An 18,006-nucleotide genomic window follows, 5' to 3' on the forward strand; every position below is an offset into this window, starting at 1 on the left:
AGATATTATCATTTATTAAGTAACAACTATGTGTGAGATGCTATCAAATACATGATCTCATTTAATTCTGCAAGTGATCCCTTGACATTCTTCCAATTTAGCTTGTGCTGTTTTGACACTTATCATGGACTGTCCTATAATATCCATGGGATGTAGACATTTTAAATCTTGCCAAGGCTCTTGCTGTGAGGCTAGTTTGTAGAAGTGAAGCCCTTAGTTTGCAAGTGAACAGAGGGGATCCCCCAGCACCCAGCATGGCTTTGCTGTTTTCTATACCAATGCTGGGCCATGCACCAAAAACAACTAAATCACTACCTCTGCATAGTGGGTCTTGGGAAATTAGTATTTTTAGCATGCTTATAGGCGTGGGATCATCTAAGCTACTTTCACCAGTAAAGGCAATAAAGATGTTTTGTCACTTCAAAAGAGTTGTCAGGGTCCAGTAGGGATAACAGACACCATTCTGGGTGTGTAAAAGAGAGGGAATTTAATACATGGAATTAGTTATAAAAGTGATGGGTGAGCTGAAAAGCTAAGCAAGAGATGGTGATGAAATGCAGAGGTTAACAACAGCAGGAAGCCTGCACACCGAGAGGCGGGGCTGATAAAATAATATTGAATGTCAACTGTAAGTGAGAAAGAAAGAAAAAGCTGAAGGTATCGCTTGGGTCCAGAACATCTTGGAGAAGGTTGACTGGTGGAAGTTAAGACTACAGAAGGAGGGGTATGTTTGGAGGCACGGAGAAGACAGTCCTTGTTGGAGACACCACCCAAGACAGAGAGAGAGTGGGGACAACACCTGGATTCTCCCTCACCCCCTCTACCCTATGGCTTCCATCTGACACGGGAGCCTGAGAAATGCATCCTATAAGGGATGACTGCCCTGCGATACAGAACAGAAGAAGAGTAAGGAATGGCTGTGAGGACAAACAGGCCAACGATGAGCCATAGAATGAGATATAAGACTAATGAAAGTGGCAAAGCAGATATGAGCTAATGATATACATGAGAAACATGAGTCTCAAAGGAAATGTGGATTGGGAGGTAGTTAGGAGCTGGTGCAAACATTTCTGTTTGTGACTGGGGATTTTCAGAGAGCTTAACTAGATCACTACAAAGGAGCTAGGGTCTCCTGCAGCCTCTTCATTAAGTGTAGGGGTGAGGCTATGACTTGGGATAATCTGCCTGGGGCAAGTCAGAGGCGGCAAGGTTGAGATCTGAGCACAGTCTGACTTTTTCCCCGTACCACACACTCTCTCCTAGTTATCTGACAAAACAATTGAAAGATTGTCTAATAAATACTGCAGTGCATTTTTTTTCCAATTTGTAAATGCAATCGAAAGGTTAGCCAACCATACTAATGCACATAACTATATCCTGTAAAACATGTTCTACATCAGTGAGTCTCAAGCTAGGGGGAATTTCTGAATGTACAAGATGGTAGGGGGAGATCTTAAAAACTCGGTAGTTACCAAAACTTTTAGAGATATTGCACTTGGGGGCCATATTTGAGTTGCTCAGCAGCAACCCTTTTAACCTCGAATCCCTCCTATGGCCAGCTAGTGTCATATAAGTTAGTGTTTTTAATTTGCCACAGATGAGTCTGCTCCTCGTGCAAGGCCAAATGAGAGTGGCAATGACTAATTACCTCATTACCCAAGTAAGTAGGCCAACCTGTAGATGCAAGAGGTGAGGGACACTAGCCATGAGTCCTTGCTGGTCTTCCCATAAAAACAAACACTTCGTTAAACACTGATGAAGCAGAGCAACAAGCTCTCACGGGAAGGACACTGGATAGGCCTCTGAAGGTTTGGGCTTTATGTCCATCTCTGCTACCAACTCTGTGACCTTGGCCTCTCATCCACTTCTCTCCTACCATGAATTTTGCTGACTCCATTAGGTAACGCTTCTAGTTTGGTGCCATTGCCAAGGTTCTTGGGTAGAGCCTCACCTCAGATCCTCCTTGAAATGAGGAGGAGACTAATTAATTATTTGATCACTGTGAGTGCAACTTGCCCTCCGGGAATTGATCATTTACAAGATAACCATATTCAAATGTTCATGCCATTCAGGCTACACATGGCAACATTTCCGAGAACATTTCCCAATAAAGAAAGCAATTAAAAAATGATTTGGCCTTGGTCATAGCTTGAATGTTAATCAAATATGGCTAAATTATGCTCTTCTGAGTTCATTTTCATTATCTGCCAGCAAATTAATTCACTCTTTCATTCATTCAACAAACATGTATTGAGCATTGCATGTCAGGCAATGGCCCTGGAGCCATAAAGGCAAAAACAGATCCTAGTCTTCAAAGAAGTCATATAAAAGGGATTAAGAAGTATGAATGGGTAGTTACAGAATAGTCACAGGATATAAAGTACAGCCTAGGGAATAGAGTCAATAATATTGTTATTTCTAATTAAATGTAGTGGGGTGACATTAGTTAATAAAATTATATAGGTTTCATTTGTGTACAGTTCTATAATACATCATCTACCTATTGTATTGTGTTCATCACCCCAGACAATAATATTGTAATAACTATGTATGGTGACAAGTGGGTACTGGAAATACTGGGGAGAACATTTTGTAAAGTATATGATTGTCCAGCCACGATGCTGTACACCTGAAACTAACACAAACTAACACTGAATATAAGCTGTTGTTGAAAATAAAAAGTCACATCAACAGGGGACAGATGTGGAGACAGCTGCAATGCAACCTGACATGTGTTTTACTCTGGGTTCCTGGAGGAGAAACTGCCCACGTCAGCCAGTGGGGATCATGGAAACCTCCACTTATGAGTGACACGGGAAAGGACTTTCCCAGGACACCAGGTTGAGAAGAGAGGATGAGGGCCATTGCCTGGCTGCTTGCTGAAAGAGACCCAGCGGCAGGAAGGAGTCTAGCACATGTTTGCATGGTGTGCTCTGAGATCACGGCTCTTGCACTTTAAGGATTTACCCAGAGGCAGCCCACGGTTTAGGGCATTACTTAAAGGATTACACACTCTGGATTGCACATTCCATCTATGATCCTAAGTCCCTGTTCCATCCTCTGCCTAAATAAAAACACATTTGTGGAAATGTACATGGATTCATGAAAACCTAGAAAGCCGTTCTCAGGAAAGTGGCAGCCTTGTCAACAGTTTTGCCGGGGAGGTAAGGATGACTTCAGTCCTCCCAGGGTCCGTCGCAGAACAGCAGGAAAAACCTAAGGCTTAAAAATGGGACGGCTTATTTTCCAAGGCTGAAATAGAAGCAGCAAAAATAAACTAAACTGAAGACATCCTTGACGTAGTTTCCAAAGTAAAATGCCTATATTTTTCAGACCAGAAAACATTTCCGTTGTGTTAAAAAAGCATAAGCTTAGATTTATTTCCTTAAAATACCCGCATAGACTCTCAATGAAATGCAGAAAATCCTCAGCGGAGGACACCTATACACACATATGTTCAGACACATGGTCAGTTACACATTTGTTTGCTCAGAAGCTGTAAAAAGAGAACTACGGTGCTCTTGTAGTCAACGTAAAGCTCCCCTATTCTTACTGATGAAATTAATTTACAAATGTTTTGTTTCATGTATCTAATATCTATATAACCAAGCTACTGCCCAAACCGATTCCAAATGATGGCACCTGCTAGCTGTGAATCCAAAGGGAGACCAATCAAAACAAATTGCAGGGCTCTTATAGTCTCTAATAAAGCACGTTCACCAACCCGCAGAATGGTTCTTTCGGAGTGAATAAACAGAATAGCTATAAACGGCAATGTCAAAGGACTCAGCATAAAATGAACTACTTGAAATTCATCTTCCCAACAAATGTTGTGCTGAAAGAATTCCTAAGTCTTTTCAAACCAAGCCTTCCCTGCAAACATCAGACAGAAGAAAGTAGCCGTGAAAACAACTGGGAGGGACGTGCTGCGTTCAGATCAGTGTAACTCACAGCCTTCCCAGAAAAAAACATTATCGCATAATCTTCTCCTGCCCTGATTTTCATGTTAAATGCACAAAGCCAATTAAAAATGGAACTTTCATTTGACCCAGTGATCCCACTTCTAGGAATGTATCCCAAGAAAACAGAAACATCAATCAGAAAGGATATATGCACCCCTATGTTCATAGCAGCACAATTTACAACAGCTAAGATTTGGAAACAGCCTAAGTGCCCATCAGCAGATGGGTTAGAAAACGGTGGTAAATCTACACAATGGAATACTATGCTGCTGTAAAAAGGAAGGAACTCTTAGCATTTGCAACAGCATGGGTGGACCTGGAGAGCATTATGCTAAGTGAAATAAGCCAGTCAGAGAAAGATAAATATCACATGATCTCACTCATTTGTGGAATTTAATGAAGAACATAAACTGATGAACAAAAATAGAACCAGAGACATAGAAGCATCGAACAGACTGTACAACCTATGAGGGAAGGCGAGGGGTGAGGGGGTAGGAGATCAACCAGAGGACTTGTATGCATGCATATGAGCAAAACCAATGGGCACAGATAGTAGGGGGGTGAGGGCTTGTGCTTGGGAGTGGGGGTGGCAGGGGAGAGGTCAGTGGGGGAAAAGGGAGACTCTTGTAATACTTTAAACAATAAAACATTTTAATTAAAAGAAATGCACAAAGTCATAGCCTGTGTTGGAGTGTGTTTGGTGTTGGTGTTGGAAGGTGGCAGAAGAAAGCTGAGTCAGCAGAGTAAACACACACGTGGTCGTGAGATGTGGCCTTCCAATGGGCATGTGGGAGAGAAACCATGGAGACTTAATAAACACAGTTACTTTTCCATCTCTTCCCAGGGACATCGGGGATACTCACTAAGATCTCACAAAGTAGAACTCTGCCTCTACATAATGCTTGAATTTTTTTTTTCTTCCCCAGATATTGCCAGACATTTGACATCATGTAGCCTTCACAATATATTTTTACTACATTGTAAAATTTTTTATTTTTTTCAATTTACCAGATTATGCTCTCTGTCCACATTATATTGCTCAGCTATTTTCCTCTTTTTTTTCCTGCTAAGAGTACATGCCTCAGGAACTATTCAATTATCACAATAATAGTTATGTAAACCATATACGAATTAAAGCCAGTCGATGACTAGTAGAAAAACTGTTTAGACTCAGATGTAAATAACCAAAATCTATTAAGTTTTGCTCCTGGCACTTAAAAGAGAAGTCAGAAGACAGGCACAGGGAATAATGGGAAAGTCTTTTAATAGGATTAGGAGTTAATACCTTTTGCTTGGCTTTGCCTCTAACAACTTATTCACTTATCATAGTCAGAGGGCTTACATGGAAAGTTCTAAAAAATGCAATACAAATTTTAAAAGTTTTGAAAAAACTAAGGCCAAGAGATCAAAAATCAGTGATTAATCACTGTTATTAAGTTACCCAAGTGTTTGATATGTGCTTGGCTCTGTACAGATTTGAGAAATACCCAGCAGAGAGCTGCTTTCCACAAACCAGCAATTTAATGGGAGAATCAGGACTCAAAGGGGTTGTTCAGAGGAGAGCGCAGTGACAGAGGTCTAGAGCAAGGAGTCCCACGGGGTGGGTGAGATGTCAGGGTGCAGGGAGGATCCAGGAGGGTAGAAGGAAGCGACTGGTGTGTCTGGGAAAGGCACGCCTGGGGGAGAGGAAGGGTATTCTCACCCAATATAGGAAATCAAGTTGGAGACAGTGATCAGTCCCAGGCTCGATGGCCTTGGAGCCAACTATGGATATGACAAATTAGGGCACATCTGCTGAAGGCTTTGGAGAAATCAATAAGAGTTTTCACAGGAGACAAGATGAAACAGGAAGGGACGACCAGCTCTAAAGGGAGAATCTAGCCGCTGCTGCAGGGCTCATGGTGCTGAGAACCAGGCGACCAAGATGAAGCTGGACACTGAGAGGAAGGAGCCCTGAGAACCTGGGCTCCGACTGGGTCTGAGGGAAGAAGGGGTTCCAGCCAAGATCTCCAGCTTCACTAACCACGGAGGACACGGGCACTGGGAGAGCAGCTGTCTCCCTGCCCAGGCGGCGGCCCTCACCACACCCATCTCAGCCTCGAAATGAACCGAGGAGGGACAAGTGACCCAGCCTACAGCACCGGTTATCCACAGGGAGAACTCTGCTACACACAGGGACTGGCTGGGTCAGGAGGCGCTGGGCCTTGGACTTGCCTTGTCAGGTGGAGTCACAGAAGAGTAAATCTAAGAACTGTAAGAATTTTTCGGAGGGCAGAAAGATACACAAAGCCCCTATGTAATACATACCATGTGTTTCCAGACCGATAAACAGAGATAGTACTACTGCCTGACACCTTCCAGCCCTGTGAACCTAGCCATACGCCCTCGCTGGCAGCTGGGTTCTGGGAGGGCCCTGGATAAAGTGAAAACAGTGATGAGATGACCACTTGCGGCATATTCTCACCCAGAAGGGTGTTCACTCACTGAGTGTCTGTTCCAGCACTGCTCTGTGGACGGTGCTTCAGGGAAGCAACAATAAATCCGACGGCCCCTGTTATGGAGGCACTTAAAAGAGAAGCCAGAACACAGGCACAGGGAATAACGGGCAAGTCTTGGACAGTTATTCTCCCAGTAACTCCAAGGAACAGGTTTCTGTCATTATGCTCATTTTACAGATGAGAACACTGAGGCGCATCCACCATTCACTGGAGCTCTTTGCAGGGGGTCTCATCCTGACAGCCAAACTCGCCCTGACTAAGACAGAAAATATGCCACAGGCTTCGCTGAGAGCATCACCCCTCCACCCGTCACCCTCTCCTCGGAGCCACGCCCTATGGGAGAGGTGGTGACAACGTGGTGGCCACCGACTGGCTCCGCAGTCAGACCTCCCTGCTTCACCAGCTGTGTGGCCTCCTCAAGTCACTTAATCGGTGTGCCCTTGTTGCTCGTCTGAGAAATGGTGAAAATAACAGGACCCTCTCACAGGGTAGTTGTGAGGAGTGAGCAAATGTAAAGTCCTTACGGTAGCCCTGGCATACACTCCATAGATTTAGCATCATCATCATCATCATCATCATCATCATCATCATCATCATCATCAGCTACCCTCACCAGCAAGAGCACTGTGAGACAGAGCAGATCCCTCGCTGCTCTGCTTCCAATCTCCCCGTCCTACAGAGGAGACTCGGAGCATGAGACTCGGAGCAGGGACCATTCAACTCCCTGCCCAGCCTGGCTCACTGCTCTCCCCTGCAGATGCTCGCCCCGCCCTCCCTCACTGCGGAGAGGAGACTTCTGCACACTGTGCCTGCCCTCGTGCCCCCTCTCAAGCCCCAGGAGAGCACACTCTTCCACAGCATGGAGGGTTCTCGACGGCCCCGGCCTGTGCCCACAGTGTTTGCTCAACTTGAACCGGCCTCTCCGTGACCCTGTGTCTTTGCTCTCTGAGGACATCCTTGATTCCTTCCATCCGGGAGGAACACAGGGCGCTCCCGGCCGCGCTTTCGTAACCCTCCGTCAACCACTTACACCTTGGTGTTTACATGACCCCAGACTGCATTCGCCCTCATTTTTTAACGATAATTATTACGGCTTATGTACATGGTGCACTTCTTTGTGCCAGGCACTGTTGTAAGTTCTACACGAATTAACTCAATTCATTCTCCCAATCACTCCAAGTAACAGGCTCTGTTATTATCCTCATTTTATAGATGAGAAAACGGAGGCACAGAGAGGTTACATAACTTGCCCACGTTGACATGGTTAGTAAGTGGCAGCCAGGATGTGAGTGCACGGGCTGTCCGTATCCAAAGTGGGACTCTCAGCCAGTCTGTCAGCACTGCCGGTGTTAGGTCTTTGTTCATTTCCTTAAGTCCCCCACCTGACAATCTCTACGTCTTGCCTCCTGCTTCAGAGAAGGATGAATGGTCCCTTCATTTGCTGCCTTTTCCATCGGAGAACTCATGAGCACCGTTTCCCATCCGCACGTCTCCTTTCCTACAACACATACCTGTCTAGCGCCCTCTCTCCATCATGTATCATTGTACCTGGATTGTCACCCTCTTGCTCTCATCTGACTCTTCACCTTGAGAATGTGAGCATCTCAACTCCTTCCTGAGACCCTTCCTCCTGACACCTCCCTCACCCCGACGTTGCCCTCTGGCTGCAACCCTGGCTCACTCCTCACACTCAGGGTCAACTGCTCCAAAGACTAGTGTTCCCCCCGCTGCCTGCACCCCCCCCTCCTATTCTCTTTTGGACATGCACAGCAATAGGGCCTCCCCCAAAACCACCTCCAGGTTCACAGGTGGACTCCCTGTTGCTTTGGCAACACAGTTTCATTCATTATCTTCCTGGACTTCTCTGAAGCACTGACCTGGGAGTACCCTGCACACAGTAGGGTACTGGGCTGACAATGACCAGTCCTCCTTCCCTGACAGTCCCCCATCCCTTGGCTACAGCACATGGCCAACTCTGTCATCTGCCTACCCCCAAACCGTTTCCTCATGCTCTTTACAAATGGAAGCCTGATTCTGCCTGGGGAGGCAACGTGCTCAGTTAAGCAACAAGAAACTTGTATTACCAGGTGTTCTGGAATGAGACAATGGTAGTGGTTTATGTCCAGAGAAACTTGTTAGAAGCACACCCAGGTGGCCTGGGCATTTTGGCCACGTGTCATCTGCCCTGTGGGTGGCAGACTTGATAGCGAGCGTGGGCAAGGATTCCATACACGCCTGGTTTTCCTTTCCTGACATCCCTGGCTTTGCCCTGCCTCTGTGAACACCGCTGGGTCTCTTTGGCAGGCTCCCTCCCTTTTCTCAGCTGCCTCTTAAATATTCGTGTTCCTCGTGGTCTTCTGTATTCTTCTCGCTCCTTCTGAATAATCTCTTCCACCACCCATGGGCTCAGCTGCAGCCTCCCTGTAATAACTCCCAAATAACTCTTTTTTTTAATTTGTTTTGTTACTCTTCACTCAAGGATGTTTTCCCATTGATTTTTAGAGAGAGTGAAGGGAGGGAGAGAGACAGGGAGAGAGAAACATCGATGTGAGAGAGACACATCAACTGATTGCCTCCCACAACCAAGGTACGTGTCCTTGTCCGGAATCAAACCCAGGACCCTTTGGTCTGTGGGCTGACACTCTATCCACTGAGCCAAACCGGCCAGAGTCCAAATAACTCTTGAGTCCAGGTCTCTTCCTTGAGCCCTAGGTCGCCATTTTCAGTCACTCTTAGGGTTCTCTGTGTCTTATGGGCACTATAAATTCTACATGTCCAACTGCAGTTCATCATATTCCACCCGCTCAGAGAATGCTACCATCATCCACCTCGTTGCCCAAGCCAGAAATCAAAGGGCCATCCCGACTTCTCCTTCACGCCCCATCACAGCCCCTCCAAGTTCCTTCCATCCATCTCCTTGATATTCTTTGATTCTGACTCTTCCTCGGCATTTTCCCTGTTGCTCTCTTAGCTGAAACTAAGTTTCTAGCCCAGATTACTGCCTCTGCCTCCTAGAGTGTCTGCCTGTACTGCTAAAGGGAGGGTTCTATAATGCTAATCTGCTGATGCCACTCTCCATGACAACCCTGCCGTGGCCTCCCGCTGCTTCAGGGAGGAACTCAGTCTTTAGCACAGCCTGTACACGACCTCTCACGACCTGGCCTCTTGAACTCCTTTCAGCCTGCTGCCTGCCCCCGACAGGGCTGCAGCTCTACGGGATGCCTTACAGTTCCCAGAAGCCCAGGCACTCTCCTGCCTGCCTCCTGCTCTTGTGTTAGCTCCAGAGCCTGACAGCCACTGCCCTCTCTCCCTGGCTATCCTTGTCCAGCAAGACACCGCTCAGGCATCACTTCCTTCTGTGAATCCACGCTTAGTCCTCCAAAGCCAGGGCTCAGTGCCTCTGTGGCCCTCCTCTGTGCCTGCTCCTATTGTACACTTACTGACTATACTGTAATCATGAGTTTAAGTTTCTTTTCTTTCCACTCTACTATCAGCCACCTTCAGGGCAATAGTAGTTATCAAATACCCAGGGACCAATCAAGCATATAGACTGCAGAACCTAGCACAGTGCCTGGCACATGGACAGACTGAAAAGCTGGAAGTTTAATAAATGTATGTCTGCCACACTTAGATGAGCTGCCTTGAGGGCAGAAAGGATTATTCTCAGTCCTTTAAGTTAAGTCAATGCTTAATAAATGTTTTCTTCTTCCTCCCTTTTAGCATTGGATAATAAATGAATGTCCAGTTTCAAGAGTGAGAAAACAAGATGAAAAATGAGGATAGTGATCAATTCAGCATCCCAAATACTTCCATGAGAGTTTTTTCTTCCTTCTTTCCCTCTCCTTCCCTCCTCCTTCTTTCCCTTCTCTTTCCTGTTTTAACTTCACTTAACAAAAGTTTCTCTCAGTTTCTTCAAATGGGTTCTCTCTTAAAATATTTTAAAAATCTATATATATAAAAGCCTAATATGCTAAGTGTCCAACAGAGTGGTCAACCAACCAGTCACTATGACATGCACTGACCACCAGGGGGCAGATGCTCCGACTGGTAGGTCCGGCCAATCGGGACTGGGCGAGACAGGGCTGGACAGGCCCTGGAACCCTTCCTCAGTCCCTCCCCTGCCACCGGCCCCGATCGGCCCTGATAGGGACTGGGTGAGATGGCCCTGATCGACCCCGATCGCCAGCCAGGCAGAGGGACCCCACCCGTGCATGTATTCGTGCACCGGGCCTCTAGTATGATTATAAATGCAACTCAGATCCATTATAGAAGTCTGGGTAAACATGGAAAATCACACAAAAAAATAAAAGCAGCCAGCAATCTCCCCACCCAGAGCTTTTCCCTTGGAGGGTCTTCCTCTAATGTTTTCTGTGATGCTCACACACGGCCCTCGCCCTACATCTGCTCACTGCTTCTAGAATGGCACAAGAGGCTGAAACAGGCCACACACTCTGGGGGCAACCTGCAGCCTTCATTCCATCAGAACGCAGCACAGCATTAGACACAAAACAAAATAAGAAGACCCCAGGAGGTAACCCCATGGAGCCAGGGTTCACTTCTTCTACAAGGTGAAGACATCAACGTGAGATCCGGCTTCTCTTGGAAAGAGCTGCTCTTCGTCTTCCAACCCTACGTAGCGATATCTACGGCCCTGCGGTCTGCAAAGTAACCTTACCTGTAAGCGAAAACAGTTCCGGCGTTTCACTTATCTGTCGGCTGAGACTCAGACCACTCTGGCAAAGACTTCTTGTTAGGTGGTGTATTAAGTCCACAGGAGTAACTTGTAATCTTATTATGAAACAATTTCAATTCCCATGGTTTTGAAAATGCGGGGTGGGCAGGGAGGGACTTCAAATCTTCAGCCTTAGGATCTATTTCAAATCTTACACCACTGACGGTGGCTCTGAGCTCACAGCTGTGCTGATGGCTCAGTACCAAACAAGCACACCCTCTTCTCTCAGCGTCAAGGACTAGGATAGACCTCGGGTTCTTAAAGGCAGTCCAACTAAAAGAAATCCAGGAAGGAGGGAGCATGATTGTGATTATTAGCAGGCCACAGGCAAAGAATGCGTCCTTTCCCCAGTGCTAATACTGCTAAGTCTCCCTGGAATGCCAGGCTCCCTCCCGCCAGGCTTGCCACTTCCCTGTGGAGAGCCCTACTCGCCCTACTCGGGAGTTGTCATCAGGACACACGGGACTGAGTCATGGTTCAAGGTTGGCACCCAGCACCCCTCCCTGCTACACACGATTTCAATGCACCCGATCAGAAGGCAGGCAGAGGAGTCTGGAAAGAGTGATGGCTTCAAATACCCAGGGACCAATCTGTGATGGCAGCAGGTGCTGGGAATGGCATGGACAGATGTGACTCTGTTCAATAGTTTCCTGAGTTTTTGGGGCGAGAGGGAAGGAGGAGCTGCAGGTATGGAGGCAATAGCTGAAAATATTCTGACACTTGGAACGCTTATAGCTTAAGCATCTCAAGAACTTACTAATAACAGAGAATTTGGAGCCGGGTACCCAAATGTCCTCCTACCCTCCCACAACCCTGGACGCTTAGCACACTTTTGTTTGAATGACAAGCCCCCAATTCCCCTAAAACACCCCTTCTGACTTAGCAAAAGTCTCTGTAGAAAATGAGAGAAAGGTATCTCCGCAGGGCAGATCCGACCCTGCATAAAAGGGCCCTTTTTCGTCAGCACGCTCAGGGCCTGGCAGCTGAGTGTGGGCACATTTGCCCTTCAGCGGGGCACCTTCGTAGAACCCCACACAGTAGTGCTGCACCCCCTGGGCAGGGGGTCCCTCCACAGACCATCAGTGGGATGGGTCTATCAATAAGTAGGGAGCGGTGGAGGGTCCAACTGCCCCCGACTCCTCCCAAGGCCAGAGAACCCATGGAGGACTGGATTAGTCCTTCATTTAGCAAACCTCTGTGCATGTGCAGGTCCTGTGCTGGGTGCTGGGTGCTGGGTGCTGGGGGAAAGGCATGGTTCAACCTCAAGCACTGGCACTAGGGAAAGGCCCATCCCAACAATGGCAGGACCCAGGAAGGAGAACAAATGGGAGCCCACAGACGTACGCTATGAGGTTTCTCTTCACTCACCAGCCTCAATGGGGCACCTGCTGCCCACACGCACCTTCCCCCCCATCAGCGTCACTGTCTCCAGTTCCTCAAAGGAACCTGCGTGGGAAGGGCTTTGGATTTAGGAATCTCAGACTCTTCAGTGTCTGGGACAGCACGGGCTGGCTCCTGACCCCTGGCCCGGCACCTTCTCTCTGCCCCCCACCCCCACCCCCAGCAGCCGTGTCCCACGCACATGTGTAGACACCCCACAGACATCGCTCCCCATCCTTCATGTCCAACAGTGTAGTCTCTGGGGCATGGTTCTCCCTCAGGAGGATAAACTTGGGAAGGAAGCCCAGGCCGTCCAAGCAGGCTTTGGGTCCTGTGGGGCAGGGGATTCTGGAATATGGGGTCCTGGTTCCACAGGGTGTGGCACAGGAAGGAGCCCCTGGGCTCCAGCTGGGAACATCCCCTTGGCTTCTCCGACTTGTTGCTTCATGGAGAAGGGGCTCAGCCGGAGGGCCAGCGGAGAGGCCCTTCAAGTACAAGACCCAGGTTAGGTGGTTGTGAGGAGGGAAGGGCCCCTCTTGCCTGGCTGAAGAGCAGTATTCTCTAAGAGCCAGAAGGACCGACTGGCAGCCACAAGACAGTGTAATTGGTGCCCAGATGGGTGAATACAGGTTGCTCAGGGCAGTACATGGAAGGGGCACAGCCTGGACCCTGGGAAGGCTCCTTTAAGGAGGTAACACCTACCTGAGCGGTATCTTAGGTAATGACTCACAGAGATTGAGGTAGAAAAGGCCGGGATGGGTGCTCCCAGGGCACAGGAACAGCATTTTCTAAAGCATGGAGGAGGGACAACAAGGTGCCTTCTGGAAATTACAAGTTATTTGTCATGGTGGGTGTAAACGGGCACAGGCTGGGGAGGGATGGTCTGGTGTAGTATGCCAAGGCATTTAGATCAACAGAAGAATCACCAAAGAGGATTTCATTCATTTTCACAACTGGCACGTGCCATAATGATTGAGTCACTGATGAACAAAGGACATGTACTACAAATAAAGTTTCAGTATTTCCAATTATACGACCATCGCAGCGCGGTCACCTCAAATGTAATTTTAGCTAGACCCCAGGCCTTTCCTTAGCTTTGGACTTACATGTCCAACTGATACTTCCTCTGGGTTTCTCACAAGTATATGAGGCATGATACCTCCTAAACAGAACTCAAACACCTGTACTACCACCCCTCCTGACTTCCTCATCCCAATCAATGTCACTGCATTCTCCCCATTTTACTCTCCTCCCTCTCCGTGCCCTCCCACCGAGTCCTGCTAATTTCTCACAACCACCTTCTCCTCTCCATCAGGGTGGGGGAATTCACCCACGTATTACTCTCCAGATTTTTGTTAATTATGCTACCTAAATGTAAAAAAATTCCTTGTTTACAAAATAAGCTCGAAATTAATAAAGGCATCATTATACTTTGAGGAAGTTTAATTCAACTCTGGGCTCCAATAAATTATCCTTTTCAAGTATTCACATTGACTATTATGTGGAATTCAATGGAATATTTTAAAAAATTATCATGGATGCAAATTCATTTATCAAAAAAATCATGGCAGCAACATAACCGTACTACATGCCTTATTTAATGTGGAAAATATTTAAATATAATCATTATGGCTTTCTTATAACATATTTAGTCTAAAACCTCTGGTTCCTTGCCACTATCAATCTACTGTGTTTGAAATCACAGAATGTACAGCTCAAGGCTTTTTCAATGCTAAGATCAACAGACATGCACAGGGACCTGGATTATATTTTGGAGTACTACTAAGAGCATGAGAAATTTAGCCGATAATCTGAATTATACCTCCTTTGTTCCATCTTTCTATTTCTGTGAATCCTCGGTCATAATCTCTAAGCTATGAAATCTAAGGCAGAAAACAAAGTATGTCATTGAGATAGGAAGTAGTTATAAGAACATCTTATTCAGCCATGTCCATTTCATTTACTCTTTTAGAATCAAATGATTTATTAATTTCGTAAGGAACAAACAATTTTGTTTTTTAAAAAACCATAAATATAGAGAAACAAGGAAACATTAAATTAGTAAAAAAAAAATTTAAACTTAAGAATTGTTTTAAATGAACATTGCAATTGGTGCTTGCTGGAAATTCCTAGAAATCACTCTGTCTTTCGCACACTTTGTGAGGACGGACACTTCTCACATCCTCATCTCCCACAGGAGTGCTCAGTCACTTATCAACCTGCTAAAGAGTTACTTCCTCTATAAACACCTTTGCTATTTCCTTCCTCTGGATTCCTGTACCATCTTGGATATAGGTCATTATATATCGCAACAAAGTACTGCAAAGCACTGCTGATATTGTATTTATATGTGTGCCTCTCCAAGAGCAGCTTAAGGACTTGCTCTCTTTTCTTTGTAACAGCAGCTCCTAACACAGTGCCTGGTACATACTGAGTATTGACCAGATATTTACTGCAAAAATGAATGATTAAGTTCATCTCTATTATTCATTTTTTTCTAAGACCTATACATTGGATGACCATATTAAGTAACCCTACTATTGCTAAACGTGATGGAATAGCGAACTGTCATTTCTAGGTGCATGAAACAGAAATATGCTACTTTTATTGTTAAGACTTCAGAGATGTTTCCCTGGGCAGCTGGAGGCAATATTTGATAAAGTCTTGACTAAGAAGGTGTGGGATCTCAAGTTGCTACAGCTAAATGGCAATGCCCTCAAGTCTGTAGGACAAATATCTAACTCTAGCTTCCTTCTCCTCACCCCCCACCCACATGCTCCAGTCTGTCTTCCACTGAAACGGCAGAACAGTAACAGCCGACCTGCTGGTGATGTCACTAACCCTGAGCTACCGTTCAGTCTAGTCACGGAGTGAAGACCCAGAGCCACAGTTTCCTGGTGACGTGAGCAAAACTCTCGAGTGCGGATGACATGAGGAAAAGGCTGTCTTCCATGCATGCATAAAATCCGAGACAGATGGCAGAGAACTACGCTTTTTCTTTTCAGTCACACAGGTGCTCCATATATGACCAGTAAATAAATCACTCAAACTGGAAAAAAGTGTTTTTAAAATGGACAAAAGCAAATTAAATTAATATGCCAGCTATTTTATATTGGCTAGTCCAAGGAAACATTTTGGTCTTTAAATCTGGCAAGTTGTTCAGGTGTACATCAGAATACTGTTTGTCACTGAGAAAAAAAAAATTGTACAATCTGAGAGACAAAAACAGTTGGTTAACTAATAGAGGGTAAAATAATGCAGAAGTATATTTAAAACATTCATTGTATAGTACATGGGGAAAAGCAGCTTAAGGAGCTGACTATGCAGTAAAATAATGTTTTTGTGTGAAAATTACATATGCATATTTAGTCACTAAAAGAGCCTGGAACAATATACATGGGAGTGTAAACAGTGGCATCGCAGTGAATTGTACTGCTTTTTTGCTTACTAGAATTTTCTAGTTTCTAAAATGAACTTATATTGCTTTTATCATTAGAAAGTATAATTTATTTGTTTTAGTTTATTTAGTTCTTATCTTCTAATATTTTTCACATTATTAAAATGCATGGTTGCTTAAAAGTAAATGTCATCTAAGCTCCTCTCCTGTTATATAGAATTCGATAGATTGTGTTGAAGTCAAAGCAGATTTCTGTATTCTGGGCTGTGAAACTGTTGGAAAACCCCAACAATTGTCACGAGTGTTAAGAAAACTAAAAGGAAAGCTTACTGACTTTATAGTCCACCAAAGTTGCAACATCACTTCCCTGGACTGCACATTGTAAGAGTTTTAGTCTCAAAGATTTTCCAAGGCCTAAAACCGCTCACAATGTGTAACAATGCAATACATGCACACCACAGTCTCCATGAACAAACACTGCCTACTTCCTAAGCACCATCCATCATCATTAATAAATACTGAGTTCTTTCTATAGATAAGAATTGGTATTTGGAAAGAATCACAAGCCATTGTCCCTTTCTTTAAAGCAATCTGCCATAAAGGTAAGGGATTATTTCATATTTTATATACATTTATATCATTATATACATATTTGTATATGAAGTATATTATGTATTTTGTATATTCAGGTTTCCATTTATTCAAGTTACCAGTTTCCTGGTAAAGAATTTTATGAGCCTCAGCCCCTCTAGTCCTTTCCGCTTTGAGGTAGGAACTACTCCCATTTAACAGGTGAAAAGACAAAGGCGCACAAAGATTAAGTAATTTGCTTAAAATCACAAAGCTCATAGGAAGGCTAGGTCTGGAATGCAGTTCTACAAGTCTGCAGAGGCTGTGCTTTTAACCATCACATTATAATTCCTCCCCCCCCCCTTCTCCCCGCCCCCCCCCCCCATCCTTCCAGTAAACAACAAAAGTAAGGGCTATAGGCGGCAGGCAGCACAGTGATCCAGAGGAAAGCAATACTACCTAGAGCCAGAGAAGCGGAGGAGGCACCAGGAGAGAGCCGCACTGGATTGGAATCTTGAAAGACAGAAATGCAGGATCAAGAAAGTGTAGTTCTAGGCGGAGGCATTTTCCCCTCCTGGCTACAAATACGGCATGGAGGTCCCCGAGTCCGAGACAGACTGACTCACCCACAAGAACGAACCTGACAGTACTGTACGATTAGAATGAAATCTGAGCATTTCAAAGTAAGGGAAGCATTCTTCCTTTCTTATCATTACTGGTGCTCTCCTCTCCTGCCATTCCGCAATAATTTTAAAAAGGAATAAGAAGAAAAAAACAAAAACCTGTTCCTCAATAAAACCTAAGAGGACAATGAACTACTTTAAAAAATTTACAGCACCCACGGAAGAGGGAAATGTCTCTGGGTTAGGAAACTGGGCCAAACTTACAGAAATAATTGTGTCACGGGTGTGGAATTAAATTTCAATTTAGAAGTGGAAAAAAAGCCATCAAGAGAAAAAAGTGACAAGGGAATAAAATGAACCAGACGAATTCGTGAAGGAAGTGAATCAGTAGGTCTTTGGCTTTAACCGTTTACTCATGTTTGGAGTAAAAACATTTACTTATGGATTTTTCCCCCTTGGAAAAAAAAATGAAGGGAGGGGGAGGGGGGAGGAAAGAAGGATGAAAAGTTTCATTTGCCCTTGGTTTTTTCCAAATCATAATCATATATCTGTGATGGGATATTTATTGTGAAATGCTAAGTAACAATTTACTAATAAAATGGGGAGAGGGATGATCTTTTACTTTAGTTCTTCTTTATCCTCAAGGATCTAAAAAAAACAACAACAACCCACCACTTTCTTCAGCCATCTGGCTGTCCCCAATTCTGCTCATCATATTCTCTCTTAAACCTACTCTAATCGGGCTTCTACCCCACCTCTCCAGTGAAATGTCTCTCACCAAGGTGACCTGTAACTTGCATGTTACTAAATCCCATGGTCAATGATCAGGCCTCATCTAATTTGA

At 45.2% G+C, this 18,006-nt stretch overlaps 1 protein-coding gene across 4 annotated transcripts in view; it reads right to left on the reverse strand.

Annotated features, from left to right (window-relative positions):
• PIP5K1B (phosphatidylinositol-4-phosphate 5-kinase type 1 beta) overlaps positions 1–18,006 on the reverse strand; it is a 291,346-nt gene that overhangs the window by 189,053 nt on the left and 84,287 nt on the right. The gene's annotated exons all lie outside the window — the stretch shown is intronic.

This window comes from Cnephaeus nilssonii (genome assembly GCF_951640355.1).
Source record: "Cnephaeus nilssonii genome assembly, chromosome: 14".
Classification (NCBI taxonomy): Eukaryota; Metazoa; Chordata; class Mammalia; order Chiroptera; family Vespertilionidae; genus Cnephaeus; species Cnephaeus nilssonii.